Here is a 12327-nt window from a genome sequence, read left to right as displayed (position 1 = left end):
AATGGGAGCTGAAAATATTTTAGTATCTTATATTTCTCTTCTGTATCAATTAAATTATCTTTTTTAATTCTATGCTGCTTTTTGACTAGGATTTTTTAACCTAGAAAAAATGAGTAATATGAATAATATTATATATTATCTATTGGCAAGTAATAATAACCAACATTTATAAACACTTATTATGTGCCAAATGCCTTATGCTCTATGTGTATGTATGTAATCTATACTATTATCTCATTTGATCCTTATAGCAATCCTGGGAAGTAGATGTTATCATATCCTCATTCTCAAATGAAGAAACTGAGGCAAACAGAGAAAGTGACTTGCCCAGTGTTTCACAGATAGAAAATGTCTGAGTCTAGATTTGAACTCAAGTCTTCCTGACTTCAGACCTAGTATTCTGTCCATTGTGTCACCTGGATGCCTTAGAAGCAAGAAAAATGTGAATGATAATGTTGTTCTGTCCTTTCAGTCATCTCTAACTCTGTGACCCCATTTGGGTTTTTCTGACAAAGATACTGGAGTGGTTTGATATCTCCTTCTCCATATCATTTTATAGATGAGAAAACTGAGGCAAACAGGGTTAGTTAAATGACTTGATCATGGTCATATGTGAATCTGAGGTCAGATTTAAAGTCATGAAGATGAATTGTCTTGACTTCACTGTACCGCTTAGCTGTGAGAATAATGCTGCCTGACAACAATATAAAGAAATAGAAATAATACATCAGATTGAAGTAATTAGAATCATAAATAAAATCTATCTAGTCTCAGACATATTAAGAATGGTCTCAGATAAGATTATTTTATTTCCATCCAGAATACTTCATTTTGATTTTCCTACACTGAGTTAATTGCTTCGATCTCCACTTCTCAACTCACCCTTAGTCAATTGGAAAAACTACTAATTGAATTAAAAGGTTTGGGTGTTCTTTTTACCTTTCCTAGCTAATTCCCAAGTTGGTACATAAAATTCTTATTAAATTAAGAAACCAGAATTGACCTGACTAGATCATTCTCAAAGTTCACAGAAGAGTAATACTTTCTTTACACAGTTTAGATCTATCCTTGCAGATATTTAGAGTTCCATCTCCTATCTTTTCCTCATGTGAATGTGCAAACACCATATAGGGTCAGAACATTTGGTTACTGGTCAAGGATGATAATGATAAAATAACAAAATAATAATAATAATAGTAATAATAATAATAAATACCACCAAGATTAAGCTTTATAGTGAACTTTTTTTCCTAACAATTCTATGAGGCAGGCAGTAGAAGTTTTTTTAAAAAATGTTTTTATTTTTCTCAATTATATGTAAAAACAACATTTAAAATTCATTTTTATAATCTTTAAGTTCTAAGTTTCCTCCCTGTTTTTCTCAATTTCCCTCTCTTTGAGAAGGCAATTATTACACATTAGATTATATATGGGCAGTCATGCAAAACATATTTCCATATTAACCATGTTGCAAAAGAGAACACTGACCTCCTTCCCTTCCAAAATAAAAATAAAGTTTAAAAAAAGTATGCTTTGACTTGCATTCAGATTCCATTGATTCTTTCTCTGGAGGTGGATAGCATTTTTCATCATGAGTCCCTCAGAATTGTCTTGAATCTTTGTATTAGCCTGAAGCATACCATTTAAAATTTTCTTTCTTTCTCTCCCTTCCTCCTTCCTTCCTTCCTTCCTTCCTTCCTTCCTTCCTTCCTTCCTTCCTTCCTTCCTTCCTTCCTTCCTTCCTTCCTTCCTTCCTTCCTTTCTTCCTTCCTTCCTCCTCCTTTGCTTCCTTTCTTCCTCTTCCTTCTTCCTTTTTCTTTCTTCTTCTCTTCTTCTCCTCCTCCTCCTCCTCCTCCTCCCCCCCTTCTCCCCCCCCTCTCTCTAACTCTCTCTGTCTCTGTCTGCCTCTGTCTGTTTTTCTGTCTGTCTGTCTTTCTCCCCTATCTTCTTTCTTTCTTCTCTTCTGGCATGATATGGCTAATATGGAAGTGCTATATTTGAAGGCACTTGTATAATCTATATCAGATTGCTTACCATCTCAGGGAGGGAATAAGGGAGAAAGGGAAAAACAGAATTTAGAATTTAGAATTTAAAATTTTAATGTTAAAATATTAAAAATTGTTTTTACATGTATTTGGAAAAAATGAAAATATTTTAAAAAGAAAGATGTGGTCATCCTGATATTATCTTTGGAAGTCAGAATGAGTGACCCATCTCCTCAGTTTCCTTTTGGTGACCTGTTAGAAATTCATGTATTTCTTAAATTTAACTATGTCATTCCTTTACTCAAAATTCTTGAGTCATTCTAGGTCATCAGTCATAAAAGATGCTTATGGGGACATTCTAGGAAAATTTCTGAGACTCCTAGGATATGGTGAATCAGCATTTAGGTGCATAGGAGGAGCAGAACTCCCTGTACTAAATGATTTTGGCATTTTTAAATGATGTAGCAAACCTGGAGGAGTACCCACATCTAACTCTGAGGGATTGATGCTGGACCCACTGGGGCTAGAATACTGTATTGATTCTCTACTGCTAAAGTGGCAGAGAGGATAGGATCAAGGGTTAGTTAGTCTTGGCCTTGAAAGTAGGAGGCAAGTTTCTCTGCTGTGTGTGTGTGTGTGTGTGTGTGTGTGTGTGTGTGTGTGTGTGTGAGAGAGAGAGAGAGAGAGAGAGAGAGAGAGAGAGAGAGAGAGAAAGTATAAGAGAGAGAGAGAGAGAGAGAGAGAGAGAAAGTATAAACAGATGAGAAAATTTTGGAATTAGATACCGTAGGTCGTAAGACAGTAAGTGAACCAGGGAAAAATAAAAGGATAGTCAAGGAGTATTGAGGTTGTAGTTAAGATTGGTTAATACATTTATAGAGGAACCACACTTCCCATCTCCCAGGTTGCTGTGAAGATAGTGTGTTGTTAGCTTTGAAAGCCTACAGAATTGGGACTGCTTATCATTCCTAGTTCTCTAGGCAAACCTGAATTTTTCCTCCCTTCTTTAAGCCTCAGTTTTCTTTTCTAAATGAGTGAGGGAGGATTAGTAGTTCTCTGGGCAACAAAAAAGAAGCCAATGGATGATGTGTGGAGACAGCTCTGAGTTCCCAGAACTCAGATACCTAGATTCTGGATCTAAAACAGCTCACTCTGGTTCAGGCTACCCCTCTGAGTCAGCTCTATGCTTCCTCTGCTATCATCAGCAGGATAAAGAGAAGTTAATGAGGGGTAGAGTTCTCCCCAGGTCATGCCCCCTGCCAAGCTCCCTAGCAACTTCAGTCCTTGGTTGAAACTTTATTGGGGTGGGGCTTTGTTAGGAAATGAGGGCTTAGTCCAAGAACTGCAAGTTCCAGAAGGAAGTGTTCTAGTGAGGAAGGAGCAGTCTTGAGAGTCTGGAGGAACTGACTTCCAAGAGTAGGCAAGGGTGGGGAGAGAGAGTCAGGGTTATTTTATTTCCAACAATACCAAATGGACTGAATAGGGCAGAATATTCTTTGAAATTCTGGATGGGGAAAACTGAGGTACAGAGTAGGTCAAGGCTAGTAGAACAGAGGTCATCTGCCACTGAGTCGCTATGGACCCTTAGGCAAGTTTCTTCTCTTTCTATCCCATTTTCCTCCCATGTAAAATGAGGAATTTGGACAAAATGGTATCTTCTGGGATGATCTATGGTCTATATTTGAAGAGTGTTTTTTAAGTTCTGACATTTTGGATTCTAAATTCTCTCCATCTTCTAATATTCTTGTCCCTAGTCTATGCCTTGGTCAGGCTTAATAGCTACTTCGGTACTTAATGGGACTTTGTTGTGGATGGAATTGGGCTAGGACATGGGGGAATCTTTCCAGGAGGGGATCATTGAGGGAAGGGTAATTCTGAGAGTCTAACTGGAACTGGCTGACTTCCAAGCATGGCTAAAGGTAGGGAGGAAGGGGTTCCAAACTATTTGATTTCCAGAAATAATAGATGTACAAAACAAGACAAGAGATCCAGGGAAAGAATGGTTTTTTTGTGGGGGTAAGAAATACAAAAACCCTTTCCCAATCCTCATCCTTTTTATCTTCTGCATCATTTGACTTTGCTGATCACCTTCTCTTGGATATTCTCTTATCTCAAGTTTTTTCATGACAATCCTCTGTCCTGGTTCTTCTCCCATCTGTCTAATTTATCCTTCAAGAAGTCTTTGTGTTGGTTTTCTCCCATGCCTGGAATACTCCCTTCAACTCCTTAGTCTCCTTGACTTCCTTCAGGACTCAGCTCTAATCCCATTTTCTATAGGATTTCTTTCTTATTCACTTCTTTTCCCAACTGATGGTATTTTCTCCCCTTAGGTTACCATTTATCTACTCTATATATGCACATAAACACCCACACAGATACATACTTACTTGGATCATTCTATATACAAAATGCATTTTTGATGCATACATGATTTCTCCTCCAATAGAATGTGAGTTCCTTCAAAGTGAGGACTTCATTTTTGACTCTTTTTGTATACTCCAGCATTTCTCATCATTTCTGTCACAAAAGAAAGTCTTTAATACTTGTTTGTGACTTGACTGACCAATTGAATCCAGGACTTTCAGACCCCTCGGCCTCATAAGGTTGACTCTGAGTTTGGATATGTCTCTTTTGAAATTAACATTTTATCACTATTCTGGAAAGAAAACACAAAACAGAAAAACAAACTGAGGTCTTAGAACTCTTCTTTTATCATATCATTTCCTTGCTCAAAAACCTTCATTGTCCCTTTTGCTTTATAGAATAAAGAAGGTCCAGACTTCTTAACTTGGTATTTAAAGCCATCTCCACAGCACTTTCCATAGAGTATGGGGTATGAAATGATAATATCTGAAATCCCACTGCTTAATCACTTTCTTTTTTAAAAGTAGATTACCTCACAATGTTTGTCTTTCATTCTCAAAGGGAAGTGATGCCGTGACAAGCATGTGAATTGGATCTGTGGGGGATTGTGCTAAGGCACCAGTCTCACTTTCTCCTCCAGATTCATCTGGTTCTGGTGGCCAGATAGGAATCAGGACTGGAGATGACCTTAGGTGCAAGGGAATCAGAGTAAAGTGACTTGCCCAAAGTCACACAACTAGGAAGTCAAATGCCTAAGGCTAGATTTGTACTCCAGTCCTCCTGACTCCAAGGCCAGTGCTCTATCCATTGCACCACCTAGCCACCCAGTGTTTACCTTACAACATTGGTTGATAATGTGAGGTTTTTGTGGTTGTTTTTCACTGGATCTGTGATTTCCCTGGTATAAGGAGCCTCAAGTGAAGAACTTCTTTTACCAATGCAGATCTACACTTTCTCTGCATTTATTTTCTTGGTGAGTTTCTTGGGGACTGAGAGTTTAAATGTTTTTTTTTTCCAAAGTCAAGCAACTAGGTAGGGCTTGAATTCAATTTGTTCAAAATCATGCAGATGGTAAGTGATGGTAAGAAATGAATGTGGGTCTTCTGATTCACAATCTAATCTTTGCTGATTCTTCTCTTACTATTAGTAGATTGTTACTACTATCATTATGTAAAATGCTGGAATATTATGAAATTATACACACATTTAGTCTTTTATGAAATCTTAGTTCCTCCTTCCCTCAAGGATGGAGGGTAAGTCAGGTTTGAGGAAGGGGCCACACCCTTATGAGGAAGGGCAACAGCCATCCTGATAATAAGCAAGCTCATCCTGAAAATAAGAAAGCTCACCCTGAACCCAGGGGAATTGACTTGAGTCAGCAATTAGGTTGGAATGATCTCAAAATATTTAGTTATATGTGTCTGTTTTCAGTAGGGTATAATTTCTTTTTTTTTTTTAGGTTTTTTTTTTTTTTTTGCAAGGCAAATGGGGTTAAGTGGCTTGCCCAAGGCCAGACAGCTAGGTAATTATTAAGTATCTGAGACCGGATTTGAACCTAGGTACTCCTGACTCCAGGGCCAGTACTCTATCCACTACACCACCTAGCTGCCCCAGTAGGGTATAATTTCAATAAGAAGACTCATAGTCTGAAAGGGCTAACTTTGGAATCTGGTAGGAACTCCACATTGTGGAACTGATTGCTGAGAACTGAGAGAAATACAAAATGAAAGGTAACTTCTAGAGGCTGAATGAAGACTATAGTCATATAGAGAAGTTAGGTATGAGGCCAAAGTAATTCCCCTTCGCTAACTCCTCTCTTTCTGTCAGTGATGCCACCATATTCACAGTATAACATGGTACTGGAGAACACCATGGAACTCTGACTTTTTCTGAAAAAGCAGCATCATCCACTTTCCATCCTCGAGGAAGAAAAGATCTGGGAAAAAGACAAAATGTATGTGCAAGGATCCTAAAGAGTGGTCAAGGGCTTGGCAGGTGCTACCACTATAATGAATAGGGAAAAAAATACAGTCAAGATAGTGAATGGAGGAAAGGTGCTTTCATGTCCAAGTGACTTCAACCCATGAAAATGACCATTCTCTTTCTTTTTTTCGTTTTTGTTTGCAAGGCAATAGGGTTAAATGACTTGCCCAGGGTCCCACAACTAGGTGATTATTCAGTGTCTGAAGTCACATTTGAACTCAGTAAGGGTTGGTGCTCTATCCACTGTGCCTCCTAGCTGTCCTTGAGGTTGACTATTCAATCATCACCATCTGTTTCCCTGAGATGCAACCAAGAGAGATGAGGGTAGTTCCAAGACTGAATATTACCATTGCTTTTGCTACTGGTACCATTATCAGGAATATAACCTGGAGCATTGTAGAAAAGACCATGACCCATCAAAAATAGCTAGAAACAATATTTTAATAAATCATAAAACTTCCTCAAACTGTTGGACAAGACAGAAAGTAAAAATAGAAAGACTCCATTTGTTACTTCAAGGTCAAAGTAAAAAAATACCACAAATATCCAGAAAAAAGAAGATCAAGGATAACACAAAACTGTGTTTCAATTCCAGAATGGAAAGTAAGATTTGGAATGCTAAAAGGCAAGAGAAAAAAGCTTAGAACAAAAAATGCTTTATTCTGAAAAACTGAATATAATCTTATGATGGAAATATTAGAACTTTAATAAACTAAATAACTTGTAAACTTTGTATATGAATATAATTGCTAACACTTTATGGAAATAGAAACAGACTCAAATAATTGGGGAGATGGTAGTTGTTTTTAATTGGATCATGCTGAACTTAGTATTGCTGGTCAGCCCTCCTCCTGGGCACCTTCTATTCATAGAATTTCATTTCTATTTTGGTTCTTCTCAGTCTTCTTTACTGGCATTACCCAATTCTGTCCCCCTAATGTTAGAATTTTCTAAGGTTATGTTCTGGGCCCTGTTTTTTCCAGATTTTTTCCTAATGGTAGCCTTACCAACTCCAATAAGCTTATTTGTCACCTCATTGCAGATTACTTTCAGATCTGTATATTTAACTTTCCTTTCTTCCCCATCCTTTAGTACCATATCACCAATTGCTTATTGGATATTTCAATCTATTATGTAGCAATATCAAACTCAACATGTTCAAAATAGGACTCATCAGCCAAACCTACCACTTTTCCAAACTTCCCTAATTCTATTGAAGGAGCCATCTTTTTCAGTTACCCAGGTTTGCAACCTTAGAGTTACCTTTGAATTTTTCATTCTCATTCACCCCACATATCCAATTAGTTGACAAATTCTGTTGTTTATATCTCTACACCATCTCTCATTTTTTATTTCTTCTTTCTTATATACTCTAACAGAGTTTAGGCCAATATTCCCTTTCATCTTAATCATTATAATAGTCTTCTAATTGTTCCCTCATTCTAGTCCTCCACAATATTGCCAAAGTGATTTTCTTTAAGAATTGATCTGCACATGCCATTCACATTTTTTGATAAATTCTAGGGACTCCTTATTGCCTATAAGAAAAAAATGCAAATTCTTCTGTTTGATTTTTAAAATCTTTCACAACCTTGTCACAATCTCTCCTTCTAGCATTATTATGCATTATGATTCTTCCTGGACTCTACAATCCATCTAAAGAGATCATTTTTCTGCCTTCAATATGGTATACCTTTTCTTCAAGTCTTTGCCCTGGCTGTCACTCCTGTCTGAAATTCATTCCCTTTGCCTCTTAAGAGTCACCCTTTTCAGGGACATCTAGGTGGTTCAGTGGCCCTGGAGGACCTGAGTTCAACTATGGTCTCAGACACTTAATAATGACCTAGCTGTGTGACCTTGGGCAAGTCACAATCCTATTGCCTTGCAACAACAACAACAACAACAACAACAAAAGAGTCACTTTTCCTTAGAGACACTCATTTTTCTATATGGTCTTTCTTTACCATCCCAATTGCTATTACTTTCCCTAATTATGTTGCCTTTATTCTATTTATGTACACGACTCTCTAATTGAATATAAGCTCCCTGAAGTTTTTTGATTGCTTCAGTCTGAATTTTTATCTCCAGTGCCCAATATAGTATCTGACACAGAAGAGGTGCTTAATAAAAGTTTTTATGACTAATTGTTGTCCCTGACTCTAGTCTCTCCCCATGAAAACCATGTAGCCTATAGCTGCTTTTTAAAAAATATTTTGTTAAGGCAATGAAAGTTAAGTGACTTGCTCAAGATCACACAGCTAGGTAATTACTAAGTGACTGAGATTGAATTTGAACTCAGGTTCTCCTGACTCCAAGGGCTGGTGCTCAATTCACTATGCCACCTAGCTGCCCCACAAATTGATTTTCCTTAAGTTTGAGTTTTAGTATGTCCCCTCAAAGCTCTCATTATGAATTCAAGATCAAATAAAATTATATAACCTTGCTATCCCTTATACTTTAATTTTCTTCCTTAAGGATATGATTTCTCTTTCATCACATTCAACTTAGATCAATGTATACTGTGGAAACAATGTAAAGACTGACAAATTGACTTTTGCGGGGGTGGGGGAGGGAACTGTAAAATTCAAAATAAATAAATAAATAAATAAATAAATGAGATTTTTAAAAAAGATCAAATAAAGTGTTCCTCTGTTTGATATTTCATGTTTTTGACAATCTAGCTCCATCTTCCTTTTCTAGTATTACTGCACACACCTCTCCCCTCCACCATAAATATCCTATAATTTGGTCAATTTAGAAATTTTGCTTTTTCTCACAAACAAAACTCTATTTCCATTGTTCTGACTGTTCCCCCTGTTTGAAATGAGCTCCCTCCTCTTCTGGGACTCTCTAGTTTCCATTAAGACTCAGCTCAAAGAACAAGAGAACACTGTACACATTAACAACAACATTGTATGATGGTCAACCATGATGGACGCATCTCCTCTCAGCAGTTCAGAGACTAAGGACAACCTGAGAGACTTGCTATGGACAATGCTCTCCACATCCAGGGGTTGGGGACATCACAGAAACTAAATTGACACTCTATTCACTTTTTAAAAAATTCTCTTATATTTTTTCCTTCCTATTTCATGACTTTGTTTCTTTCCCCTTAGTCCTATTCCTCTAACAGAAAATGACTGAGGGGAAGAGGGAGAACAGAGGAAGAGTGGTAGAAAAATGTATAACTAATGAATTTGCAAATGGATGAATGTCAAAAAACTACCATAGTATGTCATTGGAAGAAAAAAATAAAATTTCAATAAAAAAAAGATTCAACTCAAGTGCCCAATTATGAGTCTGGTACTTGGCACATAGTGCTTAATAAATTCTTCCTTCCTTCCTGTTTTCCTTTCTACCTTCTTCCTTCCTTGCTGCTTTCCTTCCTTCCTTCCTACTTTCCTTCCTTTATTCCTTCCTGTAACATGTTCTTTCTTTTTTTTTTTTGCAAGGCAATGGGGTTAAGCAACTTGCCCAAGGTCGCACAGCTAAGTAATTAATGTTTCTGAGGCTAAATTTGAATTCAGGTCCACCTGACTCCAGGTCCCATGCTCCTAGCTGCCCCACCTGCCACATTTTCTGCATGAAAGTTCTCCAGCTCTTAATGCCTTTTCCACATCCAATGTTACCTAATATCTTTTATATTTGTTTGTTACATATCTATAAATGTACACAATATCCTCCTAATTAAAATATAAGCTCCTCATGGCCAGATGGTGTTATGGCTTTGTCTTTGTAACCCAGAATCTAGAATAAAGCCTGACACCTAGTAATTGTTTAATAAATATTTATTTATTGATAGAATGTAATTTTAATATGTCTTATTTTGATTGTTATTTTTAATATTCTTTAAAATGCAAATGGTGAAAAAGTACACCCTCATTTTATATCTGATTTCAGGGGAACTATATTTCTATGAAATGCTATCAACTTCCCTAAGTCCTGGGTACACGTCACCCACATCCATACCCACACACATCATACCTGGTATTCCCCTTCATAGCTGTCACAAACCAAGGGATGATAAGCAGTCTTTCAAGATTCTCATATTTTGTACTTCATCCAGTTCCTCCTACCTTGAAAGGCAAGAAAAATCCAAAGAAGTTGCTTCCTTTCTCACTTCCTCTGCTAGATGAGAGAAAAAAGTATAAAAATAGTGTTTTTTTTTAACTGTTTGGCTTTTCACAGTGAATCTAATTGTTATTTCTGCTAAGGGCATCAAAATCTCTCCAATTGTAGAAACCCTAGTCTCCAACCCTGTTAGTCTATGTCAAGCTACCTGGTAATTTGAGATTGCATCTTTAGCACTCACTAACTGAGTGATATTCTCTGGACTACTGAAAGTAATAGTTTCCTGATATGTAAAATAAAGGATAGGGAATGTGTCACGTCTAAAGTCCTTTCTACCTCTAAATCCTACGATCATTTTCAAGTCTTCCTTCAGATTTTTCTTTTTTTCTTTAGTTCTTTTAAAAAATATTTATTTAAGGCAATGGGGTTAAGTGACTTGCCCAAGATCACATAGCTAGGCAATTATTAAGCATCTAGGGTTAGTTTTGAACTCAGGTCCTCCTGATTCCAGGGCCAGTGCTCTATCCACTGCACCACCTAGCTGCTCCTATTTTGTCTTTCTAATCAAACATTTATTAAGCACTGAGCACTGACCAGGCATTGGGCTAAATGATGGGAGCAAAGAAAGACCCCCCCCCCCCAAAAGGTCCCTCTTCTCAAGGAACTCACATTCTATTATGAAAATAATGAGGAATGCCTGATTACAGATAGAAGATGCTAGCTGCTAAAGAATGCAGAATGAGACATTATAGTAACACATATAAACACACACACACATACATACATACATACATACATACATATTTTCTTTTAGAGATGGCCAATATAGAAATTTGTTTTCCTTGACTGTATATATTTGTCACAGGGTTTTGTTTTTCTTTTGTTTTCAGTTAAAGGAGGAATGGAAGAGAAGGCAGATTTTTGTTGATTGAAAAAAAAATCAATTCAAAAGTAAAAATTAATAGATGTTATAAGGAGATGAAAGATAATAAAAGAAAAAATAACCAAGAACCTATAAGACACATGGGCATAAAGGAAAGGGAAAAGTCAAGGTTGAACATTTGGTAATTAAAAGTTTCTTGTTCAACTGAAATAAACAATGGGTTCATTCATTCCTCAAATGATGGACACTTTTAGTGAGAAATCTAGAACTCTAGGCTAGAGCCTGATTATTATAGTGAGTCCCTGTCTATTGAGGCTCCCTCAGTATCAATATTCTATCTAGAGACTAGGAGGCCTCTGCTTTTCATTTTGTCTTTGGTTACAGTTTAAGTAAGTAACTGCTGTATCAGCAACTCCTGAAAATCTGTGCTTATGAATGTTGGACTTAGAATCAAGAGTGATTGGTTCAGTTCCCACTTCTGACATTTGCTAGCTATGTGATCTACGTCTCTCAAATCAATTCACTTCTCCTAAGATTCAGTTTCTTCTGTAGCAAAATGGGAACAATAACATCTGTATTGTTCAAGTCTATTTTTGCTATTTCCTTGTTTGAAATTATGTTACCCTTGCTTTTTTGTGTGTTTACCTGAGGCGCACTAGATTTTGCTCCAGCCTCTTATTGTAATTCAATATCAGTTTTTATGTTTTAAGTGTTTTTCTAGTAAACAGCATATTGTTAGATTCTTATAACCTCTTGAGTTATAAGACCGAGTTCATCCTTTCACCATTCACATTTACAGTTGACAGTTAAATATTTATTTGCCTTCATGCCATTCTTTTATCATTTTTCTTCTCTATGTTCTTTCCTTGTTTATTTCAAACTATAATTCTTTCTTTTTTCTTTTAACTTTTTCTTAAGATTTGTTTTGTTTATGGCTAATCTCTCCCTGGATCTGCTTTCCCTTTTTCTAGGAGAGCTCATCCCAATGAGCTTAATGTATTTCTACACCAAACTCTGTATGTGGGCATGTACTTGTGTATG

This window comes from Macrotis lagotis, chromosome 3, assembly GCF_037893015.1.
Source record: "Macrotis lagotis isolate mMagLag1 chromosome 3, bilby.v1.9.chrom.fasta, whole genome shotgun sequence".
Taxonomy (NCBI): Eukaryota; Metazoa; Chordata; class Mammalia; order Peramelemorphia; family Peramelidae; genus Macrotis; species Macrotis lagotis.
This window is presented reverse-complemented; position numbering follows the sequence as displayed.